At 43.7% G+C, this 12,941-nt stretch overlaps 1 pseudogene; it reads right to left on the bottom strand.

The window, feature by feature from the left end:
• Positions 1-5,652: 5,652 nt before the first annotated feature.
• LOC124717424 lies at positions 5,653-5,769 on the bottom strand (annotated as a pseudogene).
• Positions 5,770-12,941: the final 7,172 nt, after the last annotated feature.

Raw genomic sequence — 12,941 nt, forward strand, 5'->3', positions numbered from 1 at the left:
TTCTGAATCAAGTAGCTCCTCAGTTTGCCTCACAAGGGCTGAGTGCACTCCGCTTGCCAACAGCGCTCAGAGAACCCGATGGTCACCCATCCAAGTGCTAGCCCAGCCCGACAATGCTTAACTTCGGTGATCTGACGGTAACCGGTGTTACCACTACTGCAAAGCCATTGGTCCGACCCTGGTTCCTTACCACAAATTGTTCAGTAAACCATTCTCTATTTCCTGTTACATTGTTGCACGTTCTAATGGAAACACACTGTATAACTGTTTCGAGGACAAGAAACTTTTCTCGTGTTATTCAAGTCAATCTAACTCATTGCTCATTACACACAATACGTTCACCCATGATTTGAGAATGAGAGGACTTAGCGACTTTCAGTAACACATAACTGCAAAGCTTTTCGAAACTGGTAACTCCCTAAATAAACTTTTGGAAACAAAATACATACGCCTACTACATTTCCGCTATTCATGCACTTAAACAGGAATCAGACATGACGTTCCGTTTTATTACTTCCTTAGTATTTCTAGTCGCATCTCATTTTGCAGACAGTATCCACTTATATCACTGATATATCTGAAAAAATTATATCAGTATACAGCTCACAGTTCAGCAGTTATCACATCATAATCACGATGTTGCGTGAATAACTAGCTCTTCTTAGAAATAACTTATTTAAAGAATCTGAGGTGGACAGTTAACTGGTAGCTACACTGGAAACGCAATGTCACCGTTAAATCTTTAATTGAGGAAAAAGGCGTGTGTTACTCCCATTTACAGATGTGCCCTTCACATCTATTCAGCCTACCTAACCAAACACGCTCAAGCAACCACTCACACACTCACACTCACACACACACACACACACAGAGAGAGAGAGAGAGAGAGAGAGAGAAAGAGAGAGAGAGCGAGAGAGAGAGGTATCAAAATCGGCTTTTAGAGCAAGATCGTGTTAGTGATGGAGAGAAACCTACAGGTGCAATTAACAAGTTTTGAAAGATATTGGAGCATTATGAGGCTCATATAAAAATGTTTACATTTAGACCGCTGACCGTGATTTATTGAATTATTTTAATGGTCCGCGCGCTGGCGGCATTAATCACTCTGCGTGTATACGGGCAGACTCGCTACAGGCGAGCCTACACAATCGGCCCCCGCACCGTAAATTATATTGTAAAACGAGCGTAATTTATTTTCCGCGTCCAGTTTCTCGGAACAAAAGCAACAAACTGCGGAGCCAATGGCGTTCCAGTTCCCTGGAACTACGCGCGGTGAAAATTAACGGCGGTGGAAGGGAACGCATTGGCTGGGTATATACGGCTTCCAAACGCGCCCCACCCCCCTCCCCGTCCCACAGTAAAGTGGAAATACGGCGCAGTGTGTTGCGTGTAACGCGAGGTAATGAAAACACAGCCGGCAGTGTCAATGCCGTACTGAAAAAGTGCAAGCTTTTCCCTGTGTGCGAATACCTTGTTTTCTGTGTTGCAACAGCTCGCGTTAGCATCTGTAGGGCAGTTCGTTAACGAAATTAAACTGAGTGGACAAAGTGTCGGGAAGAGTTGACCTAATTGAAGATCTGGCGTGCACGTCAGAATGTGTAATGGTGCCGTATTCTATCCGTGCAGCCGAAGTATCTGCAGTCCCTACAATAAAGAGACCTTTCTATGCGGACAACATCAAAAGTAGATGGAGTTCCTCAATCGCCGTCTGGAAGGAGCTTGCCAGTAACTGGAGAGATCACCCGAATCTCCAGCTATTTGGAGAGCCCACCCAACGACATGGACCACCAGATACATCAAAAATTCTCATCCACACGATTTCGAAGATAGGAAGCAGCAATCGCTCAATCAGCTCAACAACTCATTCATTCAAGCTGCTGACAACAATAAAATGTAGAAGGGTGAAAAAGAAGATGACGATCTCTTCTACTTTAAGAAAGATAAGGGCATCGATTAGGCAGTTCTGATATCGCGCTTCGTAATGGAAGCAAGTCTTAAGAAAATTCGGGGCATATTCACAGGACTTGCCTAGATGAAAAAAGGGCGAAGGATTTTCGAAATTATGAGAAAAAAGGAATAAGCTATACGGAAAGTATAATCCGTCAGTGCATGAAAGTCCATCGTATTACAGTATAACATCGTTAGCGCGAACTCGCATAAGACGAACTCGCAGTTAACGCGAAAAAAATATTGGTCCCACCAGGTATACATTAGTTCTTATGTTTTATCGGTTAACACGAATTTCGGTTAAGGCGAATTACGAACTCTGTTTCAGTTCCTAGCTTAATTAAATTTCACTGTAACAAAACTTTCGACCTTAGAGTATTCTAAAGCGTAATTTTTTTGCCGAAATGAATGCAGAAAATGTAGCTACAAAGCTAATTATACTTATTGTTGACTCGTTTTTAACGTATTGTAGGTCGGTAGCCGCGATTATCACCTCAACAATCAGCGTATGTTGTACATTGTAAGACATTCAATAACGTGTGGAGCAGCATTTAGGAACGTACTCAGTGCCAGATTTGACAGGTGTTCTGTTAGTCGTAGCCGTATCGAGATGGAATACTGAATAAAAACTGCAGTTACAACCGGTACCGTAGCTCGCAAAAATGGCATAGAGGAAACACACAGCTCTAAATGTACCGCTAAAGCTTAAGATTCTAGATGAAGTGGACCGTGGTACCAAGAAAACAGCAATTGCAGAGCAGTTTGGAATACCTGAATCTACTTTATCTACGATTATTCAGAATCGAGAAAAAATTATTAATGCTGCGGCATCAGGTTTTGGAAACAAATCTAAAAGAGTTCGTACCGCCAAGTTTGAAGACATCGAGACGTTACTGCTAGAATGGTTCAATCATATGCATGCATCTAACATACCTTTAACTGGCCCTGTAATTCAGTCAAAAGCAAATGATATTGCTGAAGACTTACGTTGTTCTGCTGGTTGGTTGTATCGGTTCCAAAAGAGACATTCAATTTCATCTGGACAAATTTGTGGTGAAGCAAATAAAGTTGATGAAGAAATTTCGAACAGCTGATTGCATGAATTCAACCGAGTGAGGGAAAAGTATGCCTCGTGTTATGTGTTTAGCATGGATGAAACTGGATTTTTCTACAATCTTTTTCCAAATCACACCCTGAGGATAAAAGGTGATAAGTGTCACGGTGGAGGACGAAGCAAACAACGCGTGACTGTTGTACAGTGCTGTAATGCTGACAGCAGTGAGAAGTTTTAAAAACATAAATATGGGCACTTAACCTTGCATCTACTCTCACCACAAGAAAGCTTGGATCGATAGCACATCATTTCGTAAGTGGCTTCTTCGTTTCAAGAGTCGAATGGTTGCTCAAAATAGACATGTTCTTCTTACATTGGACAGATGTACTGTCCTTAACGTTCATGATCTGAACCTATCCAACATAGAGGTTCAGCTTTTTTCACCCAACGTCACAAGCCGGCTTCAGCCTTTGGACCAACGCATAATCTCTCTCATAAAGAGATCTTATCGTAAGCGACTTGTAAGATCTGCAATTCGTGCTGCTGAAAACAATAGTGCAATCCTAATTGGAATCTGCTTGACGCAATAAGAGCCATCGCAGCAGCCTGGAACTCTGTATCGCCACATCATATAGGAAAGTGCTTTAACAGAGCTTGGAGACATAGCAACACTGAAGATGTCCACGAGTTAGAAGATGCCACTTCACCTGATGAATGGACAGTTCTGCAGGACGTTGCGAACCCTGGCATTAGATTCGAAGAATTCATTAGTGTAGACGACGATGTTGCCGTATGTGCTTCTGTGGAATCGGAGGTGCCAAAAGCTGTCAACGAGGTGCAAGAAGGGCCATCAGAAGAAAGTGAAGAGGAAGAGAAAACAGATACCATTCCACCTACCCGTCAGGAGATGTTTACAGCCTTGAACTGTTTAGAACGGTTCGCTTCAATATCCGACGTCATTGCTGGATTTACGGACGCTATCTTTACAATTGGTTGTGACATTACAAAATATTATCGTTCCCATGAACGTCAGAGAACTATCACCGAATTTTTTTCCAAGAAAGTAAAGTACATTATTTGTGAGTAGGCCTACTTGTAATTTTACAATCACTTTATAGTGTTATTAGTCTACAATAACGTGATTGATAGTGTAGTGTATTACACACATTAGTGTACTGCTGTACATGTATACTTATTAAACTCCTGATTTTTCGCTCCCTTCGGATTCGTTTTAACGAAGTTTTACTGTAGTATGTTCCAAAAAACGCCGCGCGCGAAAATGCGTTTCTGAATGAGAAACATCATCTACTATTGTGCTACTTGGCCGAAGTTTTTGAGAAACTGAACCATCACGTATCACTTAAATGCCGAAAAACTGATATCGTCGTCTAAGCGAGAACGTGCTGGGGTTCGAGAGAAAATATGGACCGTGCGAAACTCAGAGAAGGGTAACTGCGAGCTGCCTTGTGGTCTCAATGATTTCGTGAAGTAAAATGGATGAAGGTAACATCAGTAGAAATGACGTAGTACGTCTCAAAAACCTTCGCCAACAATTTGATGGTACAAGTTTTTGCAAAACCTTCATTTGAGTAGGACTGGATCCACAATTCGTTCGACAGTATCATTGCAGACCACCTGTCAACAATAGAACAGAAGGAGCTAACAGAAATCTCTAGTGACAGAACACTTCAAAATGAATTTAAATCAAAGTCTTTTAAACATTTTTGGGTGTAGATTCGGAATGAATATCCCAATTTAAGAAGAAGGGCAGTGGACATGTTATTACCCCTTCTCTTCACTTTACATGTGTGGGTCAACAATTTCCACAACAGCATTAGTCACGATGAAAATTCAGCCTCGACTGCAGCTGGAAGGAGTTCTGCGGGTTTTTATTTCAAAGATTCATTCAGGACTGCATCTGCCTTTTTCACATATTCAAGCACCACACAGCACTAGCAGTACAAATATCAGAAAATTTCCAAAGTTTAAACTGGGTCCAGCTCTACTATTGTTTATTTTGCTTTCCGATGACATGTTTGAACATGGCAGTTTTTTCAACGGGCAATTAAACGTCGACTATTGGTCTATCGTCATTTGTGCTTTGTGATCTTTCTAATATTAAAACATTCTAAACGAATTAAAAGGAATATATATAATAACAGTTAAACCTTACAAATTTAATTTTTTTGTAATAAAACATGTTTGCTCAGTTTCAATAACTGCATCTGAAGCCGTGGTTATTTATGAACTAGCTACAATATGTGGATGCATGGTCTCGCGGTGAACTAACAAAATCTTCTCGTGTTTGCAGGCGCGTCAGCTGGTTAATTGTTAAATTTCATGACCTTTGCATGACAAAAGTGTATGATAATTTAAAAAAATGTTAAGCTGTGATTTACACGAGTAATTATTGTTTTTATTGTTGTAACTGACAGTTGTAGTAATTAAAGCACTCCGTCTTCAGGCCACAAGTGGCCCATCAGGACCATCCGACCGCCGTATCATCCTCAGTTGAGGACGCGGATAGGAGTGGCGTGTGGTCAGCACACCGCTCTCCCGGTCGTTATGATGGTTTTCTTTGACCGGAGCCGCTACTACTCGGTCGAGTAGCTCCTCAATTCGCATCACGAGGCTGAGTGCACCCCGAAAAATGGCAACAGCACATGGCGGCTGTATGGTCACCCACCAAAGTGCCAGCCACGCCCGACAGCGCTTAACTTCGGTGATCTCACGGGAACCGGTGTATCCACTGCGGCAAGGCCGTTGCCGTAGTAATTAGACAGAAGTAAATAAAATACTGTGGGCCGTTTCCTTGCCAAGTATGAGAAGTGCTTAGGAAAGATAGATAAATGGGGAGGGGGGCTAATAACTTTTGCTTAAAAGGGAGGTGGGGACGTTGGAAAACTGTGAGAACCCATGCCATAGACATTACAGACACGGAACGTGCTTTATAGTGGCGTGTGAAATCACCACGAACGGCACTGCATGCTCTACAAGGTGTTCCCATGCTGGTCGCAATGTAGATAAGAACTTCATGTGGAAGGGTGTTCCATACTTCCACCAGCACTGACGACAACAGCTGTATGGTCGTTGGCGCATGTACACATGCTGCAATACGCGTCCTCAATGCTTACCAGACGTGCTCGACGGCATTTAAGTCACGGCAACGGGCAGAGGTCAGTCCGTTCGCTGAGTATTGTCTCATTCCGTGATCCACTCCACGTGTGCAGTACCACGTGTTCACGTATTATCATCCATAAAGACACGCTGTCACACGTTTTCCTCATCTCTGTTCAGTGCATGTGCTAGATATTACGCAGTGACTGATACAGCCACGCCCTAGTGAGGTCAGAAAGTGTTTATATGTACGTATGTGTGTGTGTGTGTGTGTGTGTGTGTGTGTGTGTGTGTGTGTGTGTTTTTGTGTATCTGTGTGCGCATGTGTCTAGGGTTTTTTGTGTGTGCTGTGGCAGGATAGTTGAATAACCGTTGGCACGTATGTAAATACGGCGGCGCATTATGTAACGAATTACATCGTTATCCCAACCCCCACCCAATAGTCCATTGTTTAATACAAATACACACATTAACAAAAGTTTTGCAGCAGCTCGGCTCCGAGAGTTCCGGAACCTGTACAGAAAATTGGAATAGATATCAACATATATATCATTTTCGCTCTTTTTATTGCTCATGAAAACCACACATTGCATGTTGTACCACCATGCAGCGAGACCTTCAGAAGTGGTGATCCAGACTGCTATACGCACCGGTACCTCTAAGACGCAGTAGCACGTCCTCTAGCATTGATTCATGCCTGTATTCGACGTGGAACACTATCCACAAGTTCATCAAGGCGCTGTTGCTCCAGAGTGGTCCTCTACTCAACGGCAGTTTGACGTAGAGTGGTTGGTGAGTCACGTCATCGATAAACAGCCCTTTTCAAATCATCCCAGACATGTTCGATAGGGTTCATGCCTGTAGAACATGCTGGCCACTTTAGACGAGAGATGTCGCTACATAGTCACAAGATGTGCACGATGGGAGCTCGAATTGTCCTCCATGAAGACGTATATCTCGCCAATATGCTGCCGATATGTTTGCACTATCGGTCGCAGCATGGCATTTACGTATCGTACAGCCGTTACGGTTCCTTCCATGACCATCAGTGGCGTGCGTCGGCCCCACATAATGCCACCAAAAACAGCAGGGTACTTCTACCTTGCTGCACTCGCTGGACAATGTGTAAGGCGTTCAGCCGGACCACGTTGCCTCCAAACACTTCCGACGATTATCTGGTTGAAGGCATATGCGACACTCATCGGTGAAGAGAACGTGATGCCAATCCTGAGCGGACCATTCCGCATGTTGTTGGGCCAATCTGTACCGCGCTGCATGTTGCCTTGGCTGCATTGATGGACCTCGCCATGGACGTTGGAAGTGATGTAGCGCATCATGCCGGCTGTTGCGCAGTAACACGACGTCCTGTTGCTGCACGAAACGCATTATTCAACACGGTAGCGTTGCTGTCAGGGTTCTTCCGAGCCAGGTAGCGGTCATCCACTGCAGTAGTGGGCGGCCTGAGCGAATCATGTCATCGACCCTGTCTCTCTGCATGTCCTCCATGTCCGAACAACATCACTCTGGTTCACTCCGAGACGCCTGGACACTTCCCTTGTTGAGAACCCTTCCTGGCACAAAGTAACAGTGCGGACGCGATCGAACCGCGGCATTGACAGCCTAGGCATGGTTGAACTACAGACAACACGAACCGTGTACCTCCTTCCTGGTGAAATAACAGGAAATGATGGGCTGACGGACCCCCTCCGTCTAATAGGCGCTGCTCGTGCATGGTTCTTTACACCTTTGGACGGGTTTAGTGGCATCTCTGAACAGTCAAAGGGACTGAGTCTGTGATACAGTATCCACAGTCAACGTGTATCTTCAGGAGTTCTGGGAAATGGAGTGATGCAAAACTTTTTTATATGTGCAATTAAGTTCGGTCAGTCACTTTTTTGGACATTAGGTTCAGGTAAATTATGTGCTTATGAATGGAATGATTTTTGTCTTAACATCGGCACACAGCGCTGAAGCCAGTAGGAGAGAGTGTTGCTCATTACAGCAATAAGCGTGAAACGGAATTCGGTGGGAGGTGTCAAAGTGGTCGTTGTGGACTCGACTTGGGATGCGCCTCATAAGCAGAGCAGTGGGCGACATTAACACATCACGTGGCCTCCGCGTGTCATCGTTATCGGGGATAAGGCGAAGTCAGACATCCACTTTTCATAACGGTGCAGACTTATTTTTATTGAAAGAAGAAGTACTTTGTACTCTTTGTATTTGGTTGGAGAAGCTGTCCCCATCCCCTAGTGGTAAACAAGAATTAGACTGGTAGGACATTCTCTGATGATGTCTTTAATAGCAACTAACCGTAGACTCGTATAACAGTTATTGTCTATAGTACTAGGTCAATGCCATGCTTCACAGCCTTAAAAAAATGTTGAGTAGCTACACATATTGCTTTTCTCTTCATATCCATGTAGTGTTTATCTTACACCAGGCACTGCTGACAGCTTACAGTACATGGGTATGCATTTTGGTGGCACACAGTACATCGTCTACTGAGTAAACTGTCATTTCTTTTACGGTGCTGAGATGGTTTGACATATATTTGAGAGACTTCGTACAGACGAAAATGTTGCTCTGAAATCACCTATCAACGGCTTATCGAATCTAATCAAAACAGAAATCATTCTCGATACTCGAGAGAAATGAAAGATACGTCACTGGCTGAATACGTAAACCTAAAGTACTTGAGAAATGAAGTACAGTGAAGTTATTTTTGCTCGAATTTCTGTAACCAACAGTAGGCCTGTACTATTTGGTTTCAGAATGTATTTCGACTTACTTAAAAAGGTGGTCTAATTATGTACCTCAGGTTGTCAGTGCTTGGGCGCATGCCTTCATAGTATTTTTTAGCTAAGATGTATATTTATGCTATTAATTTCCTAATTATTCATATAAATGCATAAGTAGTGTTAAATTTGTTAGTGTCTTTGGACGTCTCATAAGTTTATTTAAGTAAAGTGCTTCGTAGTTCGGTTTAAGCAACATACTGCAATAAAATCTACCCTCCTTCGTAAAATTGATCGCTTTCCTTGCTAATATGGTGTCTGATTTTCTTTTGGTTATGTATTTTTTATTGGATGATGGCGTTGATTATAATAAATATAGTCTATGAAACTTCTAGAGAGCCTTTATACCATTGTTTTGATTGCATATTTCATAGAGATTTATTATTGTACATAACCTCCAGTAGGTTGTGACTTGAGGAAGTAGTTTGACTTGTATCAAGAGTAGACATAAATAAATACATTCAAACTTTCAATCAGCTTGCGTGCTGGCCTGATTTGTAATTTTTTAGCCGAGACGCATCTGCCAAACACCCGATAATAGCTAGAGATGGGCTAGTACTTACTGGAAGGTATTGCAACTCATGGTCTTTGAGGTCTCAAAATTAGTTACACGTGTCATACGTTGTTCATTACATATTTACATATCGCACGTCACGTTCATAAAATAGCTAGCATTCCACAGACATGTACGAAATGTGAATAACATACAGCGTGATAACAAATGTAACAGTTTAATAATAACGTATTGTTAATCATAGGTAATTCACAGCAAATAGCCTCAGACGTGGGGGCCTTGAATGGGAGACAGCAGCAGATGACTGATAAATAAAACAGATGCTTTTAAGGACTAAAATATATTCATGTTCAGAAAAACACAGAACACCATAAATGACCAGAGGCAGGACGTTCATATTCACAGGATATGTACAGAAACGATTAACACATGAACCACGTCGGGCACCGGGTTCGAGGTGAACACCGATATTGTGGCGCAACACGACCTTGGCAGTTGTATGGGGGAACCATGCGGATTATAGTGGCCTTGAAGCCTTCGCTGATGCAAACATTTTGGCTTGGAAGACTAGGAGTACAGCCGAGAGTACAGGACTACTCGCGAAATGTACCATCAAATCAGTGAGCTTGTCAGAGAGCCCATTACTGGCATGAGAGCACGTGATTCATATCAAGTGTAGTATGAAACCGGAATCTGGTTGCAATAATTACATGTCTGTATTTTGAAACTGATAAACAATATTTTTTTCAAAATAATCTCCATTGCTATTTATACATTTCTCCCACCACTTCCGCAAGCTATGAATGGCCCGCTAAAAAACAGTTCTTCTCTTAAAGCGAACCAGTCAGCGAGCCATTTTCGTACATTTTCATATGAATTTAAGCGTTGTACAGTGATAGCGTATCCCGCTGATACAAGCAGATGATAATCGGACGGAGCCAAGTCTGGGTATTATGTCACGTGCCCCAGTATTTCCCAGTATTTCCTTCCAAAGCAATTTGGTCTTACAGTGGATGTCGATGGTTTGCCTGGGTTCACCCATGATTTACGACGCTTAAAATTCCCAAAATATATCAATTTTTCACCACCTCTCTCTATGAGATGGGGAAACGACTTTCTTTTGTATCTAGCGAGCATTATTTCACAAGTAGTCTTTCGATTTGCTTGTTGTCTTTCATTCATTTCATGCCGAACTCATTTTTCCACTTTCTGCACCTTTCCATAGCTTTCAAAAGAAGAGAAATTGCTTACTGCGTAACATTAAATTCTTCTGCGACCTTCTGTTGAGTTTATCATCTTCATCCAATAGGGCCTGCAATTCATTGTTTTAGAACTGTTTCGGTAGTTTCTCGCGCTCGTCGTTTCTCACGACAAAGTCACCAATTTTTGAATTTTTTGAACCACTCGAAACACTGTGTTTTCCAAAGAGCATGTTCGCTCAAAGCTTCGGCAAGCATTCGATTCAATTCTGCAGCAGTTTTCTTTAAATGATAACAGAAAATCAATGCTGTCCGCATGTCCTAGTTCGTAGGCACAAAAATCGACATGTTTACGGGTTTGTAGCAGATACCGACGTATGGAACTTGGGTTAGTGTGTGTTGACATTCGTCATCAATCGTTACAGGAAGCAGATGGCGTAGCAGTCACAGTCTCACGCCGGCTGGGGTGACTGAGCGGTTCTAGGCGCTACAGTCTGGAATCGCGCAACCGCTACGGTCGCAGGTTCGAATCCTGCCTCGGGCATGGAGGTGTGTGATGTCCTTATCTTAGTTAGGTTTAAGTAGTTCTAAGTTCTAGGGGACTGATGACCTCAAATGTTAAATCCCATAGTCCTCAGAACCATTTGAACCATTTTCACAGTCTCACGGGCCCACACTGACGGCTAGCGCCATATATAGGGAAACTCCGGTTTCATACTTCCACACCTGGTACGTCCGGGAAATTATTGCTCGTGTGGAACCAAGTGTCTCGGCAGTGCAACAGATGTGTGCAGAATGATTCACAGAAGGGGGTAGGTCACGACGAGATGGGTCAGGTCGCACCGCCCATACCACCACCCGAGAAGATCACCACGTCATCTGAACGGCGTTGCAGGACAGATATGAGTTCTTCTCGGCTCTGGTGCAACAATGGAACAGTGTAGCACGCCGTACACTATCAGGGGTGACACTGTGTAACTGTTTATTACAGCACGTCGTTCAGTTCTCCGCCTACCTTTGAGGAATGTGCAGAAACATGCTAGATGGCAACGTTGTATGGGAAGACGACATTTGGGACAGGAATGGCAAAGGACAGTGTTTTCGCTCAAATCCAGGTTCTGTTTGTTTGAAAATGATGACTGCATTTTGGTTCGCCGCAGACAGGGAAGCTGCATTACAGTGACTCCACACACAAGACATACGGCACCAACTCAAATGGTTCAAATGGCTCTGAGCACTATGGGACTTAACTTCTGAGGTCATCAATCCCCTAGAACTTAGAACTACTTAAACCTAATTAACCTGCGGACATCACACACATCCATGTCCTAGGCGAGATTCGAACCTGCGACCGTAGCGGTCGCGCGGTTCCAGACTGTAGCTCCTAGAACCGATCGACCATTACGGCCGGCACCAACTCAAGGCCTTATGGTGTGGGGGGCTATTGGGTACAACTATAAATCGCACATGGCGCATATCCAGGGCGCTGTGACCAGTGTGACCTACGTGAATGACATCCTAAGACCTGTAACAATATCCTTTCTGCGCAAAACTCCAGACGACATTTTTCAACAACACAATGCACGACGACACGATGTTGCACAAACACGTGCCGTTTTGGTGTCACAGGACGTTAGTCTGTTGCAGTGGCCCGCCAGATGACCAGACTTGTCGCGAATCGAAAATGTGTGAGATATGGAGAAACGGTAGGTGCAGCGATATTACCCAATGCCAACCACCATGGATGAACTTTGGAACCAGGTAAATACAGCAAGCATTGTTATGCCACAGGCCGCCATTCACTCGTTATAAGCATCAATGCCATCATGCATGGAACGTTAACAGAGCCCATGGCAGACGCTGTGCCTATTAGGCGACAGGGTACATGCTGAACCGAGGGGACTGAAATACTAATCATTTCTGCAGAACAAGTCAGCATGAATGTCCTGTCTGTAGCCATTCAAGGTGTTGTGGCGTAACAAGCTAGCTACGCCACACTGAGAAGGGAGCCGAAAGCCCGCATCTCGTGCTCGTGCGGTAGCGTTCTCGCTTCCCACGCCCGGGTTCCCGGGTTCGATTCCCGGCGGGGTCAGGGATTTTCTCTGCCTCGTGATGGCTGGGTGTTGTGTGATGTCCTTAGGTTAGTTAGGTTTAAGCAGTTCTAAGTTCTAGGGGACTGATGACCATCGATGTTAAGTCCCATAGTGCTCAGAGCCATTGGAGCCGAAAGGCACGCGTACGCACACGCCGACTGGCGTCAAGACTGGAACAGGATACGTTATGACTGCTATCAAGAAAATACGTAGCTTTGGAAT

Source organism: Schistocerca piceifrons, chromosome 9 (assembly GCF_021461385.2).
Source record: "Schistocerca piceifrons isolate TAMUIC-IGC-003096 chromosome 9, iqSchPice1.1, whole genome shotgun sequence".
NCBI classification, from domain to species: domain Eukaryota; kingdom Metazoa; phylum Arthropoda; class Insecta; order Orthoptera; family Acrididae; genus Schistocerca; species Schistocerca piceifrons.